Source organism: Wolffia australiana, chromosome 13 (genome assembly GCF_029677425.1).
Source record: "Wolffia australiana isolate 7733 chromosome 13, ASM2967742v1".
NCBI lineage: Eukaryota > Viridiplantae > Streptophyta > Magnoliopsida > Alismatales > Araceae > Wolffia > Wolffia australiana.
The window spans coordinates 8,179,482-8,196,639 of NC_135847.1; positions in this window are offsets into that span (position 1 = coordinate 8,179,482).

A 17,158-nucleotide genomic window follows, 5' to 3' on the forward strand; every position below is an offset into this window, starting at 1 on the left:
GCTGTGCCCTTCGTCGTCCTTGTTTCCGCCCAATAACTGGCCACAGTCCCTTATATGCTCAAAGTTGGCTGAACACGAGTGTCGTCTTGCACCGAATAAGTGGCAATTATCGTCTTGCACCCAACGGGGGTCGAACTCGACTTCCGCAGAAAATGACCGGGAGGAAGAGCGGGCAATGATTGCGTAAAATCTCAGATGTTAAATTACTAATGACAACCTCTAACGTCCCAAGGTCATGGCCATATCTATGTGCAGGGAATGAAAGATCTCACCACAATGCGGTCTGCAAGAAGATACGTGGAGTAAGAATGTATGGGCTTGATAAACTCTGAGCCCGTTGATAAACTCTGAGCCCGGTTTGAGAAGGAAGATAAAAATGGAGATATGCATAAATATGACGGGGAAACATTGTTTATTTTCCTGATCTAGCTTTGTCCGACCAGTCGCACTCAATGTTCGCTCAAACCATGAAATCATGGATAAAGATTCGATGGCAGGTTTCAATGAGGCATTTTAACATCTTTTGGTTTATAAGCAACTATTACGGATATAAAATTCGCAAAAACTTAGATGAGTTGGACTTTTCCTACGAGTGAAAGAAACCTGGAACAACAGAAACCCGCATCATGATGCAACGCTACTATAACATGAACCTGATTGAGCTTTTTGCATATTAAATATATAAATACATATAAATGATCCAGAAGTTAAAAGGTTTCCAATAAATGATGCAACTGTTAGGAAAAGGATTTTGATGATTTAATATAATAGATATTTAATGAAATTAATTAAGTAGTTGAATATAGTAGTAATATATAGACATTTATTAGATAAATATGTCATGGAGTATATTAGGGATAATAAGTTTATAATTAAGGTAGAAGCCCAATAAGACAAGGAAAATTGGGCCCAATAACAGTTGAAGGCTTTAAATATCCAATGTAGCCTCTTTCTAAGGTATTATTTTTGGTGCTCATTCTATCTTCTCTTGAAAAATCGTGATCTCTCTCTCTCTCTCTCAACTGAAAGTTCTTGAAAGTTCTGGCTGGTGGTGAGGAAATTCAAGACTGGTGGACGTCATCATCTGCATGTTTGTGATTACTGATTCTTCAAGAAAATCCTGGTTAGATTATTCCATATCTTGTTGAAGCTTCTTGATACCAATTTCTTGATTTCTGTTGAAATTAATTGACGTCGTCATCTGCATGTTTGTGATTACTGATTCTTCAAGAAAACCCTGGTTAGATTGTTCCACATCTTGTTGAAGGTTCTTGATACCAATTTCTTGATTTCTTGAAATCAAGATACCAATTTCTTGATTTTTGTTGAAATTAATTTGAGGGTTCTTGAAATCAAGATACCAATTTCTTGATTTTTGTTGAAATTAATTTGAGGGTTCTTGAAATTCATTGACTTTTGTAAGTTAGAAACTAAAATCAAAATTTGAACATTCATAATTTGAAAAACTGATTTTGATCTTGGATTTTTGAAATCTAAATAACAAGTTGTTTTTGGTTTCTTGATTATGTGAAATCAAATATAAAATCTAATTGAAATCTTGATTGATAAAGATTAAAGATTAAATCGCTTTTTACTACATAGTTAATTGATATAAAATTCAATTCGATTTTGATGTTTGCAATTATTTGAAATCATATAACCAACTTTCTTGGACTTCTTGATTATTGAATATATTGACAGCTTTAAATCTATTTGAATTCTTTGATTAATTCAAATTAGTTTTGAATTCGATTTCAAAATACTGGAATATTTTAGGCACCCTAATTCTAATTGATTTTAAGTAACGTTCTTGAAATTCAGTTTTCTTTAGATATAAGAAATTCAATTCGAAAACTATTCATTCATCTTTTAAAATTGAATTTGAATTTAGATTGGATGAAATTTAAATAACTATCTAAATCGATTTCTTGAATGCATTAACTCGCAAATTCAAATACCTTTGATATCTCCCATATATATATATATATTCGATCATAATTGATATACCTATTGGATTTGAATTGATATATCTTTGTTATAACTGATCAGATTTGATACAAGTGTTTGGTTTAAATTGATATCATCTAACTACATTGGATCAGAATTGATATAAGTGTTTGATTTAAATTGATATCATCTCTACACTGGATCAGAATTGATATAAGTGTTTGATTTAAATTGATATCATCTAACTACATTGGATCAGAATTGATATAACTATTTGATTTGAATTGATATTTTCTAAATCACATTCGATCAGGATTTACACAGTGAAATTGTTTGATTTATTTTGAGATTTCTAAATCACATTCGATCAGACTCACTATAATTACTTTATTTGAATTGATATTTGTTAAATCACATTTAACTTGAGTTAACAATTGATCTTTAATATTGATTGATCTGATTGTCTACTTTGAATATTTCTGATATTAGTAAACATCAATTGATCTCATTGGACTATCTTATTACAATTGAGAAGAATTATTACCAGTTGATATAAGTTTAGATTTTGACTGCATTTGATCATATCCATTGATAGTTGACATCAATTGACATTTGATACACGATTTGTGACTTGAAAGTTGAAAAACAGAATTTAGGAGAAAAGTTGACTTAAGGTCAACAAAGATATTGTCATTATATTGCTTTTCAGGGAAGTGCACTAACAGGAGAAAGATCACATCCACTTGAACACGGGATGGTGGCCTGAGACGTGAGGACTTCGTCAGCACAGAGTGGACTGAGGAGAGGCTCAGAACGTTGCTAGAAGCTGAGAAGGCACTCGATTGAGGTCGAGGAAGACGTCGGCACCGAGCAAGTGTTTTTAGTGTGTGATTACTTGAGATCAGTGCGAGCGATTGTACATCGCGAACAGTTTTTCTCACTTTGCATTTGTCAAAGTGATTAGTGGAGTCAGGGCGACTCCTCGGGCGAGGCGCGCTGTAGTAAGGGCACATTAGTGCCCCGAAGCAGGGTAAAAATTTATTGTCCCTTGAGTGAAGTAAGAGAGAGTTAAAGAAGGAATCTATATAAATAAAAGAAGTAGAACTAATTCACCCCCTCTTAGTTCAACAGCAACAACTCATAGATAGTTGTCCCCGGTTTTCGTACAAAGAATGCATAACAGTAATAATCAAGGGTATTGATAACATGCAGTTTGTCTTATTTAAATCACAAATATTACTTAAATTTAAACATTTAACTGACTACGTTCGAAGGTTATCATGAAAAAAATATAGTTATGTTAATTATACCAGAGCCTGTCATAACAAAACTCAAAATTTTCTTGCTAATGATTGGCTTTTTAGTGATGATTGGAAGCTATGTTGTTTCAACCGTGTGATTTGCAACTTAAGATTTCAATTAATGACTTGGCATCACACATTAAGAGCGCACACAGTTAACAAAGATCGATAAACTAATTCAAAATAAATATGATTTAAATACATACACCATAATGCGTTTAATATAAATGCATGTGGGCTACAACCTGAACATGCATCCATTTCTAATTCAACATTTATACAATATCTAAAAATAATGTATGTGTGATGCTTAGATTGAAGTCTATGACTCCATCAAAGGACAAACTGAATTATGGTAAGACCACAATCTAATTATGATTTGTCTTGAAAGAAGTATTCGAAATATGAAAACATTTAAAATATTCAATTAAAATACACAATATTCTATTAAAACATCTAAAATACACCCCAATGATTGGATATAATTCATACATATCATATTTTGGTCGATCATATAGCTAAGTGTTGAGGCACTAAAAACATGTGCTGAATGATATTCAAGGGAAAGATATAAACTGATCTGTATGAATCTTGTAATAGTGTTATAGCAGACTTCAATCAGGTTTCTTCACACCGTTGTTGATAAGTAGTCTTGGATGGTTATGCATAGTCTATGAACAACACGCGATTGTTATGGAATTATAGAGTGTCTTAGCTCAAGTGCAGAAAAACGTTTTTGAGGAATATTTAATGGGTAACTATAGATCGGCCACTATGGTTACAAAAAAAGAGATAGCTGAAGGAGGAAGATATGACAAATTCCTTAGCCAAGATAAGGGTATATCTGAGAATAATTGTCTATATTCATTTTATTTATTAGTTATATTCTTCTTTTGAAATGGCAAAAACACATCGCTAGGTACGATCACCTAAGTGTTGTGCTCATTGACCAAGCATGCCATGCCTTTGAAGTCACCAAATATGGGTTTTAATAATGTAATATTTAGTGTTTGTAAGAATTTATGGGCGTGGAGCGAGTATAAATATGCCAATTACACACCTACAATACTCTCCCACGCCCTTGGAAAGGTAAAATGATAGAATAGTGGTACCGCTGCAAGTACGAGATCTGAAGCACGAGATCCTCAATCTTGTTCATTAGAGTTGGAAATGCACGGAGTAGGTGTTATCTTTGCATCATCGTCAGGTATCATCGTGGAGTCCCGCAAAAGGTACAATAGATAGGTGGGACGTTGTGCACTGCTACCTCTAGCGCTGCAAGTCGTCGATGAGACCTCAAGCACAATATCCTCAATCTTGTTCATTAGAGTTGGAAATGCATGGAGTAGGTGTTATCTTTGCATCATCGTCAGGTATCATCGTGGAGTCCCGCAAAAGGTACAATAGATAGGTGGGATGTTGTGCACTGCTACCTCTAGTGCTCCACACAACACACCATTTGCAGGGGCTAGTGGGTGCAAGTGTCTAATGTGTGCGGAGAGGTGGGACGCACAGTCTCTCAACGTGATGGCTTCTATGGGCCTCACGAGGAAGCGCCTGACATGAAATATAGAAGGAAGGGATGCGAGACCATACTGCATAGTTAGCACGTGCATTCCCTGTGCGGTTCCTCTCTCTTAGTTGCCTGCTCTAGTACTAATCGTATGGCCATTTAGGGTTTTGGCAGCTGACAAAATGCTAAGTCATTCTTGGACTGTCATGTGGACAAGGATTATACATCCACGGTACTCGATGAATATGAAGATTTATAAGAGCGTTATTTGACTTTGTTACTTCAAGAGCACGAGGTGTGACTTAGCTCCTGAAGGGCTATAAACTCAGTCAATCGATTGTGTTATCTCTATGAAATAAATAAATATTTTTGTTGCCCAATAAAGGTTAGAAGACCCTTAAAGGGCTTACCTATACTTCTACGTGGGCCTGGATGGTCAAATACGATTCGTCTATTGGACATGATCAGAGTAGTTAAAGTTATGGGGTCCTATATAAAAAATATGTGAAGCCCTTTAAGGTCAAGAACAAACTTTATTCAAGGCCCGATTCTTCCGGTACCATTTTTCCTTCTCCACTTCTCCTTGAATCTCCCCTACTCAACATGTCATCCAAATGACATAATCACAATTGTGGGCGGAGAACATGGATTATGACAATTGAATATGATATTAATGTGATATAATAGCCTGGATGGGTCTAGAGGCTGCACACTTGAACAGGTCATACTATTTTGCTTAAGGAATCAGAAAACTAATGATTCCATATAGATAAAGGTGATTTGATTAAGGATTTGAAAATGTTTCTTATGATTCTGTTGTTCTTGATCCATTATGGGAATCATAAATGTTTCATCTCAGTTACAGACTATAATCCTACAACTTGATGGGATGGCTCAATAAAAATATAGTTTGATTTAAACTGTATCCCTCACAATACAACTTTGTTAAATCTCAGGCATGTGTTATGTGCTGGGAATAGAAGGGAAGATAGTTAGAATTAGTTGTCTAATTGGTATATTATGGGGTTATAATTCAGAAAGGAATGGTACATGACTTTGATACCAATTAAACAACAACATTGTTTAGCTAACTAGAGAACTGGAACTTAACTAGATGAAGATGGCTTGAAAAAGGGAGAATAACGATCCAATCATGACAATTCGCTACATTTCAAAATGAGATCTTGATAAACCCAAATGAGTAATGCAACTATACTTTTAAAAGCCATTTTGGCATTATTCTTGTAATGTTACTTTCATGTTTACAAAAACTTTCATATCCTGCATTAAATGGAGTATTTGGTAAGATAGTACATTTTAATTTTATTTTTTCCTAAGTCATAAATGCAATTATTATCATAGTAAAATGTGTTCAAAATATTATTAAATTGAATGAGTTTAATGCTTCCTCTAGTGTGTCAGTGTATATTTTACAATAATGAAGTCACAGTTGAAGGAAGTAATGAAAGGATGGATTTAAATGAATATATGTTTTCTGCGAAGCCCCAAGCAGCTTAACCCCCCACAACAGTAGTGCTCAGGTGCTCGGTAAGTGCGCAAGCACAAGGTACTCAATCTTGTTGGCAAATGGTGAGCACTAGCATGTGCGTGAGCCAACAAACAACCACACATGGATCATGGACACAGAAGGCCAGCCCACAAAGCCTCATCTGCACCGGCCGAACACATTGATAGCACCGCATGCAGGGGAAATAATCCTTTAATTCATTTAGTCATTTTGGACTGTATTTATATAGCAATATTTTATTTATCATTTTATGATATGGGTCATATCTAACTTTTTCTTTCTTCTTCGGGCTTAGCCATGACACACAGAAACCAAAGAGATTGTTCACAACAGGCTTGAATATTAAGAGAATAACAAATAAAAGATGATTGGGCTTCAAGCAAACCCAGCGTGAAGTATGTTCGAGATCAGGTGATTTTAAGTTAGGCAATATAATCTTGGTAGTATGATCTTCCTAAAGTAGATCAGACAGTGAGATCTTCTTAGCGTGATCTTTTTTTCTTTCATTCTTTTTTAGGCTTCTAATTAATTGCGCTCATTGACAAGGATGCCAGGACCCCTAGATGGATGACTAATGCAGGCATATGCTAATGGGGCAAGCTGGCAAGGATGCTAGCCTGGATAGTGGGTGCACCATAAATAGTACTTTAAAAAACATGTCCTGAATTTTTATCTGCTTTATCTTTCTATTTAGATTTCCATATTTTTTTTCTCTCCATACTTGGAACTTCATTGCTTCACAATTTGATAACATAATAACAATGCCAGTAATTTATGCACTTGTACGTCCTTAGGCATCTGAAGATTAAATTCTCATAACATAAACAAGAGTATTTTGTCATTTAAAAATATTCCATAAAAATCACTTTATAAAAAGTTTTTCAAGTTTTATTAACAATACATGAATTATATATCTAGTAGCTTATCGAAGTGATGAACATTTTCATACCCTAGCAGTGAAGAATTTGAAATGAATTAAATTAGATTACAAGCATTGGGCTTCTAAACTTCAGGTGATTTTTAGAGCTATTTATTTGGACCACAGGGCTTCAAGTCAGATTCACATAGTATAGGCCATTTGCTGGATTCCTCAAACATTCTCTGCAACTTATTCTTAAAACAAAGGAACAAAATTCAAATGCAGCTACTTGAAAAATTAAAATTGAACCAACTAGAAATGCATAATCTGAACATAATTAAACTAGATAATAATCATTGGGCTTCTACAGTTCATGTGCTTTTTAGAGTCAGCTCTTTGTACAATAGGGCTCCAGTCACTTACATTTGGATAAGCCACCATCTGGACTCATAAAATATTCCATGTAACTTATTTTTTCAACAAGAGAAAGAACTTAGAAAAATGTACATGGGAAGTTCAAATTTAACTAATGATAAATATAAAAGAACAACACGAATAAAACTTATAAAAACAATAGAAGATCAATCCAAGTATTAAAGCTATATTCCCCTCTGGTTGACTTATTGTTGATGTGATTTACATGTTGCAAGCCAGCACAACAATGCTCTAGACGACCCTGGTTGTGGAACAAGGTTCAAGTTAGTCTTTTGAAGCCTTCATTGTTGGCTCCTTCTTGCCATATAGAGAAATCCTTTTTATTCGGATAAAATATAAGGATGAAAATTTAGGAGAGCCTTGGGAGCTCAAGATATAGGCATCTATAATTTCAGAACCTTGGTCAAACATTTCATTATTATAACAATCATATTTCTTTATTCTGTCTTTATTCTCATCACTTTTTCTATCTATAATACGTCTCTTATCTATATGAACATAACATTATCTGATCACATGATAAATATACGGATATTCAGATACATTATAGATTATTTAAGTACTATTAATTTATAATTTATTCATGTTATTCTTTAAATTACTAAAATATTTATTTATAAAGTTTAACTTGTTTTTTTTCACATCATGGTTATTTTTTACTAAACTTCTTGACATCTCTGAAGTCAATCAGTTTGATTACTGATGAGTATTTTATAGTTCCAATGGTGCAGACATTTGGAGGAATTAAAAAATACAATTCTTAGTGAATTGGAGAATTTTGGGGAGCCTAATGATTCTACAAAGGGGCTTGAATGGATCAAGTGGAGTTGTGGACCTTAAAAATAAAAATCTGGGGAAGATGGGCCACTCCCTGACCTGCCCATTGGGCTCTCAAAAGTTTTACAAGAGTGAAGCTGAAGATCATAAGGGAAACTCTCAACCCATGGAGAAAAAGAGGCAAAATGGAAACAAAATATAATATGTTTAAATACTCCTGTTCTCCCTCATTTCCCATCCTTCTGGACGTGATATAGCAAGTGGCGTGCCAGTAGGACAAGTCATTTTAGAGAATATAGATTGTTCAGCCTGCTTAATGTAAGTTTTTTGAAGTTTTCATTTAATCTGGTCTCTAGTTTACATTAAAAAAAAAGCCTGGTCATTGCACAATACAAGGATCCAGACTTGTGAGTAAGCATTGATGGTCACCAGACTTGCATTGAGGTTTTTGAAACCTAGATCTACATTTTCCCATCATTATCCACCCATTTCCATTTTAAAATAATCACTTTCGTACTCTAAATAATCAGTTTCCCCACTTTCTCAATTTAGGATCATCTCTTTCTCTTTCTGGACCTTCATCCATATCCCTAATTCATATCCTTCATTTGCACCTTCAAGTTCCATCTAAAACTCCGTCTATACGATCTCATCAATTACTCTGTCTATCTCTTCATTTTAGTCATGTTCTCTTTCCAAACCCATTTCTTTCTATCTGTAAAATCTCTGTCTGTCCTTCACTAGAACTTACATCATCTCTCCCATTCGTTCTTCTTGAAATACCAAAGAAAAATCATTTTTTCATCATTTTCAAGCTCTAATTTCCCAATGTCACCGTTAGTGTGCACGTGTGTTGCAAGACAGGATCGGAGCCCAGCGCAGCAAGCTGCCCACCAGATCGCACGCACGTCCAGCAGCACACGCAGCAAACAAAGAGGGGTACCCTTCTTGAGGACTTAACTGGTTTTTTACTAACTCTAGAAGAGGTGGACTGGTTCTCACCAGTTTCAACCGGGTCAAACCAGCTTATTAACAAAACGAAACAAAATTCAGTGTTCTAGCAAATTAAAAACATTCCGCTCCACCGTCGCCCTACCGCTGCCACCGCTGGCACTTGCTGGAGCAGGTATTTTTTGTTATTTTCTTCATTTAAAATCCATTTCTTAATTAGGAAAAGTAGGAAAACTTTTTATTCAATTATTTGAATTCCAAAAAAATCAGCAAGATACCAAAAAATAATATAATCAAAATTTTGAGTTTTTACATTAAGAAAAGTTTCTAAAAAATATTTAACTATCGTTTTTAATACATATAGTGGTTTTTGGTGTAAATTAAATTTATGAAAATACTAAAAATATTTCTTTTCCATCTTTGGTGTTAATTAAAATTAAGAAAGCTAGTGCAATATATTTATACTGTTTTTCTTTGTGTTCCTGTTTCAATTTAAAGCAAAAGAAATTCAAAAAATATTTGAAATAAAGAATAATCCCAGAAATTATATTCCTCGCTTTTAAGTTCATGCTCTGCATCCCAAACTCGAGAAGAAGTGTGAATTTATACTTCTGCCTCTCTGTGAGTCGCCACCTTACTTGCCCTATGTATTGAAGTGGAATTTTTGATAAATATTATCGGCTAGGTCTGAATTAAAACAACCACATCCAAACCTGAATTTAGATTTATCAACTAGCATTGTTGCTTGGGAGCGAAGGAAATTTTGAATTCTGAATTTTTTTGGGTTTATAATTTCTGTGCTTTCTATTTTCGACATGCTTGCCTGAAGTATGAAGTGCATGGATATAGTTGATAGTGGAATGGGAGAGGATAACTAGGTGATTCTATATTTTTCGCTTCAGCTTAGTTGCTTTACACAAGGTAGAAGATCTCATAACCTACGTTTAATATCCATAGAATCTGTGGGAGAGACTTAAAATTCCATAGAAACTTGTGCATAATTTTAGGAGACATTTGTAGAAGAGATTAAATGTGTGGGTAACATTACTAATGATGCACATAGAGTGGTGAGATGGAGGGCGTTTCATGAGCCAGCTGCGAGCAACATTTATCCTACAGTCCATGGGACCACAGATGTGAATGTGAATTTTAAAATAGACCCTCACCTTCATCAAATTTTGCCATCATTTTATGGAAAATTGAATAAAGATACATATGAGTATCTTTATGAATTTGTGTAGGAATGTGATTCTTATAACATTACTGGAGTGACTTCAAATGATTTGAAAATGAGAATGTTCCCTCATACTCATAAGGAGAAGGCAAAGAATTGGTTCAGAAGTGTAGGTAAAAATTTTCAGCATTGCAGTGCGATGGAGAGATTTTATTGGAAAAAAAGATTCAATTGGAAGTACTAATGCCTATAGAGAAGAAATTGGGTATTTTACCTTGGGATCTAATTCTTTCACTAAAGCATGGGAATGATTGAAAGTCCTTTCTAGAAATCACCCTCATCATGGTCTTCATGATTGACAATGATCAATTTTTTTTTATGATGGGTTGAATGACCATGAGAGAGGCAAAGTGTATAGTGCTAGTGGTGATACTTTTATAGATAAAACAAGTAATGAAGCTTCTAGTACTATTTAGAGATTGCCAGATAGTTGTGAACATCATCAGAGCTTAAGTCACAATGGAAGAACTTCAAGACCAGAGCATTGAGGGTTGATTGATGTTAGAGCAGTAAAACCTAATTTGTGGTAAGTTATGGTAGAGAAGAACTTGAGCAAAGTGGGTAAGGCTGTTGAGGAGCTTCCCATAACATGAAGGAGATGATGAGCTCCTCTCCAACCTTTACTTCCCCTTATACTGTCCCTAAACATCCTTCTCCTCTTTGTTCCATTCGTGAGAGTTTTGAATTCACACTAAATAACATTTATCTTACTCTTGAACAGGTGAATGCATAGAAAAGAACTAATGTCATGCAAGGAGCTTGGAATCAGAGGGGCAGTTATGAAAATCAAGGATTGAGCATAAAATGGAAGCGCAGCTTCCAACCATGTCCATATGATAAGCAAAATAACCAAAATTATCATAATTTGCTTCTAACCGTAGTCCTAAATTTATTTTAAATTATCAAGATTCATCTTCTAACTCCATGGTATACATGTTGAAGTAGATGGGGCTGACGCGAGAGGAATTCTGTGAAATCAAAGAAGAATATAGGCCAGAGTGGATTATTTGGAGAGGAATAATATTGGACAAGGAGGGCTAAATTCTTAAGGGAACTTTAGAGGTGACAATAATAAAGGCATAATGGATGACTTTGGCATAACAAGCCAAAATAGGTAGACTTCCAACCCAACCCAGTGTAAAACCTAGGTATATTACTTTTAGCTTTCATGATTTTGATGATTCAGAACATGCCCCGTGTAGTTAAAACTTTGAATATTGTGAATCCTATGATGAACATATGCATCTTAGTGAAATATTTGGAACTTGCAGATCCATTTTTGAAAAACCTTGTGAGGAACCTGATATAAAGGAGGAAGATAGAGCTGCAGATGATTGGAGAGAAGATCTTGCAGAATATCTAGAGAAAAAAAAACACACTAGAACCTAACCCAAAAGTCTATGTACCTTTATTCCTTTCCCCCGAGCTTTATAACCCTCCAAAGTTTCTCCGATTGATAGTCACTTAAATTTTTTAAGGAAGACACTATCACTATTCCTTTGGTATATGCAATTCAGAATACTCCTTCATACTCTAAGTTTTTGAAACATTTTTGTACTCCATCTAGGAAGCAAAAGAGGATTCAATTATCTAAGAGTATTAGTTCTATTCTATTCAACCAAATTCCTATGAAGAAAAAGGATCCAGGATCTCTATTGATTAAAGGTGAAATTGGGGGAGTGATACTTGGTAGATCACTTCTGGACACAGGGAAAGTCTGAATATTATGCCATAAGCTATTTTTAAAAAGTTTATATTTGTAGAATTAGAGCCAATCTTGATAGAATTGCAGCAAGCCAATGGATCAATTAGTCAACCATATGGGAAGCTAGAGGATGTGATTGTTAGAGTAGATAATTGCTGTTTTCCTGCTGATTCCAGTGTGGCAGAAATAATGGTTACAAAAAGTTTGAGCCATGCACCTATAATCCTTGGTAGATCTTTCTTAGCAACAGCGAAGTAACTACTCATTGGTGTAAGGGGACAGGTGAATTAAAAGCTGAACAGGATTATATAGAAATTCAGATTTATTGGCTTCTAAAATTCCCTGAAAATTCTGGCGAGGGTGCATGTTTTTGTGATCTTGTTGATGAAAACGTTTTTGAGCTAAAGGCATTCCCTTTGAATTGGATTACTCCTTATAAAGATGCAAAGAAAAAATATATGATCTAGATATTCATGTTTCACCAAGTAAGTGTACTTATTAATTAGAACTCAAAACTCTACTTAGCTCTCTCAAGTATGCATTTTTAGGACCTAATAGAGCTTACCCAGTTATTATTTCTTCTCATTTATGTCCCGATCAAGAATATGCACTGTTGAAAGTTTTATCTTTGCATAAATCAGCTATAGGATGGTCTACTAATGATATCCACGCTATTAGTAGATCGGTATATAAGCAAATATTTTATATTGAGGAGAATATCAAACTATTTAGAAAGGCCCAAAGGAACCTAAATCCTCATATGTTGGAAGTGGTTAAACATGAAATCATCAAATGGTTGAAAGCTGGTTTTATTTACGCAATTTCTGGCAGCCCATGGGTGAGCCCTGTTCATGTTGTGCCGAGTCAATATGGAATAACTGTGCAGGGGAATGAGCAGGGAGAAGAAATCCAAACTAGACTTCCCATAGGATGGAGAGTTTTCATGGATTACAGAAAATTGAATTTAGCTACCATGAACGACCACTATCCTCTTCCAATTATTGATCAGAATTAATATAAAATTTTAGGGCCAGAATAATTTTGTTCTCTTGACAGTTATTCAGGCTATAGTAAACTTGGGATACAGGAAAATGATCAGGAAAATACCACATTACTTGTACCGTATGAACTCTAGCTTTTAGGTGGATGTGTTTTTGTTTTGGGTAATACACTAGCCACCTTCAAAAGATGCATGAGTGTCATGTTCTCTGAATTAGTGGGAGATTTCTTATAGATGTTTATGGATGACTTCTCTGTTTTTTCTTTCTTCATTTGATATATGTCTGTCTAACTTAACTAGGGTGTTGTTAATATGCGTGAAGAACAACCTCGTCCTAACCTGGGAGAAGTCCAATTTCATGGAGCAAAAGGGATAGTGTTGGGCCATTGAGTTAGCAAACATGGGTGGAGGTATACAAGCCCAAAATAGAAGTGATCCATGGCCTTTGTCCTCCCACAAAACTCAAGAAACTCAGAGGTTTTCTTGGCCATCCAGGCTTCAATGGGAAATTCATAAAGGACTTTGCTAAAATCTCCAAACCCTTAACTAATTTTCTTTTCAAAGATGTTGATATTATTTTTTATTCTCAAGGTGACACTGTCTTCTTGCAGATCAAATAAGCTCTCATCGAAACTCAATTTTATAGGCTCCTAATTGGGATGAAACAATTGAACTAATGTGTGATGCTTCTTATTTTGTAGTTAGGGAAGGTTTGGTTCAAAGGGTTGAAAATAAGCGGGTGGCCATCTACTACGCTAGCTAGACACTAGGAGAAGCACAAGTCAACTACGCAACTATAGAAAATGAATTGTTAGCAATTGTATTTGCTTTAGGAAAAATTGGTTCTTATTTATTAGGTCAGAAAATAGTTTATTTTTTTATCATGCAGTTTTTGAACTTTTTGCTAAGCAAAAAGGAAGCTAAACCTACACTCATGAGATGGCTTTTATTGATGCAGGAATTTGATTTAAAAATTAAAGATATGCATGGGTGTGATAATCCCGTTGTAAATCAACTTTCTAGTTTAATGTGTACTTAGAATCACCCATTATTGATAATTTACCTGAGGAGCAGACCTTGGAAGTGCAAGCAACAAAGATACCATGCGATGCACATATTGTTAATTATTTGGTTTTAGATCAACTACCTGATAATTGAGATGTTAATGCTAGTAAGAGGTTCTATAATGAAATAAAGTATAATTTCTGGGAAGAAAGTGAATGATTTTATAAAGAGGTTGGACGTGTACTTATTAAGAGGTTGGCAATGAAGAACAATAGAATATTTATGAATCTTGGCATTCTTCTCCATATGGGAGACATTATTTTCCTAAGACTACAGCATCTAAGATCATGGAAGCTGGCTTCTATTGGCCTACCACACACATGGGTTATTGTTTTGAATTCCGTAAAGTTTGTTTAGCATGACAAGCTGTAGTGAATTTGCGCAAGCAAGATCACATGCCCTTGCAGCCAATTATAGAAGTTGAGGTATTTGATCTATGGGTAGTGGACTTCATGGGACAATTTCCAATTTATGAGGGACATGAATATATCCTAATGGGAGTTGATTATTTTTTCAAATGGGAGGATGCCATTCCCACTAGATCAAATTATCACAAAGTGGAGTTTAAATTTATTTTACAGAATATTATTAGCATGTTTACATGCCCAAGAACAATCATTTATGATAGTGGTAGTTACTTCAACAATTCCCACTTTAGGAATCAGTTGAAAATATATGGGGTCCATCATAACATGACAACCCCATAACACCCTCAAGCTAATGGGCAAGTAGAAGTTAATAATAGATAAATTAAAAAGATTTTGAAGAAAGTGTAAGGCCAGATGGAAAAGATTGGGCAAGTAGACTCTATCATGCTTTGTGTGCAAATAGGACTGCCTATAAAATGCGAGTAGGAATATCCCCCTATATAGTTGTTTATGTAAAACCTTGTCATCTTCTTGTTGAAATTGAACAAGACATATTGGGTATTCAGAAACTTCTCTCTTAACATGATGCAGGAAAGAATTGCCTTTCGCAACTACATGAACTTCAAGAATCTAGGAATGAAGCCTATAAGAATTCTCTCAGCTACAAGTCCATGATAAAGAACTTTCCTGAAAAGGTAACAAAGAAGATAAATTTGTATGAGAATCAAAGAGTTTGGCTTTCTAATCCCCGCTTGATGTTATTTCCAGGGAAGTTGATATCACGATGGGATGAACCTTATGTTATGAATGAAAATTTAGCTTCTGGTGCAGTCTTTATTACAAATTCAGAGACTTGGAATTCTTTTACAGTTAATGATCAACATTTGAAGCTCTAGTTTTAAGCAGATCAAATACAGCAACCTATGGTCACCGTCCTTGAAGATATCCAAGCTCTACACCCACTTCTTGATTCTTCCACCCTGTAGACATCTTCTGGTTTTGAACTTTTACAAGCTCTCTTTTGCTTAGCTTGATTTCCAGCTAAGACATTTTACTTTTGATTGTTTTCACTTCGACAATTAAGGCCATACTGGCCATTTGTGTTTATTTCTTGTTTTATTTTTTCTTTTTTAAGGTTTTTCATTAAGCAAGATGACAGCTGAAGCACCATCAACTAGTCCACGGACAGCCAACTCTCATGGGATGATCAGCACCTACTCCATTTGAAATTGCGTTGTCATTTCTTTTGCCTTGTTTTACTGTTACTTGTAGTGGGTCAATGCACATAGCAGTCGGGGTGTTAATTTAGATGTAAGGCTGAAAATGCAATAGGTCTCTATGCATGAATGTACCATTTTTCCACTTCTGAATGATTTGAATGATATTATTCTTGAATGCGTGCATCTCATATAATCAACCCCACCTTGAGAAGTTGTCCAAACCATGATCCCAAAGGCATGAGTGCATAAGTTAGGCTACTGTAGCAGATCAAAAGCATCTTTTGATGGTTTGGAACATGAATCTAGACACTCTTACTCAGCTCCTAAGTGGTTAGGATATCTAGTAGGGTGTGGAGCATGCATGAAAATCAAAGGTCGAAAGTACTATCCTTGTGGAAATGAGTGATGAGATTACTGATTGGACCCCACTCTTTGGTCAAGGATATGCATCATGAAGAACTTCATTTGGAAGGAGAGATAGTCATTTCTTTGAGTATTAAACACAGAATCACCTGCCCTTGAACCACCTAAAGCCATTTTGAGAACCATGTGTACTACCCTTATTTCATCGCCCACCACCCATCTTTCCCCACCTATGTATTTGGCGACTCAGATTTTACCCTTTTAGCTATTTTCCATGTTGCTTAGAAGATCCCAACTTCTCAATTTTTCTTCTCCTCCTAGACTTTGTGATATCATCTGCTTATGATATGTTTTCATTGCTCTGTTCCTCCTTGTTTCTTCTACATCCTCACGTCTTATTTTGTCCCAATAGCATGAGATGAATTGCTTTCCTTTCAATTGCCAGAAATTCATCCTATGTGATTGTGTTGTGTAACTTCCTCTCCTGTGTAGAGAATCAAATTAGCAAGGGAGAGGCAATTTAATGCTCCAAATGCTATACAATTGTTAAACATGCTCCTACACATCAAGAGCATCTAGCTAAACCAACATTTCATTTCTTATCTTGTAGAATATGATCTCATATGTATTGTTCTTGGTCGTTGACCCCTTCAAAAAAGAGAGAGAAAAAATCAAAATATTAAAAATGTGAAAAATAAATTATAAAATATGATTTTGAGGTTTTGTTTCCTTATTTCTTCATTCCCATTTCTTTTTTCTTATGATTTTTTTGACATTGTTATCATCCTTTGTTTATGTGGAAACATGCCTATCTCATCAACACGCTTGACGAGACTCCACATCCTTGTTTTTGTTCACCTTCTTCTTGTGTATTCTGGTCGTTCGTTCATCA